Genomic DNA, 1,123 nt, shown 5'->3' with positions numbered 1-1,123 from the left:
GAGGAAGATGCAAAGGTAGGAACCCCTGATAAAACCATCAGATCTTGTGAGACTTATTCACTACCATGAGAGCAGTATGGGGGAAACCACCCTCAACATTCAAATTATCTTCTACTGGGACCCTCCTGCAACATGTGGGAATTATGGTAGAACAACTCAAGATGAGATTTGGATGGGGACACAGAGCCATATATACCATTCTGCCCCTGGACCCTCCGAATCTCATGTCCTCACATTTCAAAACCAATCATGCTTTCCCAACAGTCCCCCAAAGTCTTAAATCATTTCAGCATTAAATCAAAAATTCATAGTCCAAAGTCTAATCTGAGACAAGGCAAGTCCCTTCCACCTATGAGCCTGTAAAATCAAAAGCGAGTTAGTTACTTCCTAGGTTCAATGGCGGTACAGGCATTTGGTAAATATAGCCATTCCAAATGTGGGAAATTGGCCAAAGCAAAGGGGTTACTGGCTCCATGCAAGTCCAAAATCCAGCAGGGAAGTCAAATCTTAAAGATCCAAAATGATCTCGTTTCACGCCATGTCTTGCATCTGGGTCAAGCTGATGCAATAGGTGAGTTCCCATGATCTTGAAAAACCCTGCCCCTGTGGCTTTGCAGGGTATAGCTTCCCTCCCAGCTGCTTTCACAGACTGGCATTGAATGTCTGCAGCTTTTCCAGGCACATGGTGCAAGCTGTCAGTGGATCTACAATTCTGAGGTCTGGAGGATGGTGGCCCTCTTCTCACAGCTCCACTAAGTGGTACCTCAGTAGGGACTCTGTGTAGGGGCTCTGACCCCACATTTTCCTTCTGAACTGCCCTAGCAGAGGTTCTCCATGAGTGCCCTGCCCCTGCAGCAAACTTCTGCCTAGGTATCCAGGCATTGCCATACATCTGAAATCTAGGCGAAGATTCCCAAACCTCAATTCTTGACCACTGTGCACTCACAGGCTCAGCATCACATGGCAACTGCCAAAACTTGGGCCTCTGAAGCCATGACCTGGGCTCTACATGGGTCCCTTTCAACCATGGCTGGAGTGGCTGGGAAGCAGGGCACCAGGTCCCTAGGCTGCACACAACACAGGGACCCTGGGCCTGGCCCACAAAACCATTTCCTCCTAGGGT

The sequence above is a fragment of the Mandrillus leucophaeus genome, unplaced genomic scaffold (genome assembly GCF_000951045.1).
Source record: "Mandrillus leucophaeus isolate KB7577 unplaced genomic scaffold, Mleu.le_1.0 Scaffold1113, whole genome shotgun sequence".
NCBI lineage: Eukaryota > Metazoa > Chordata > Mammalia > Primates > Cercopithecidae > Mandrillus > Mandrillus leucophaeus.
The sequence above is the reverse complement of the archived record's forward strand: the minus strand, read 5'-3'. Positions refer to the sequence as shown.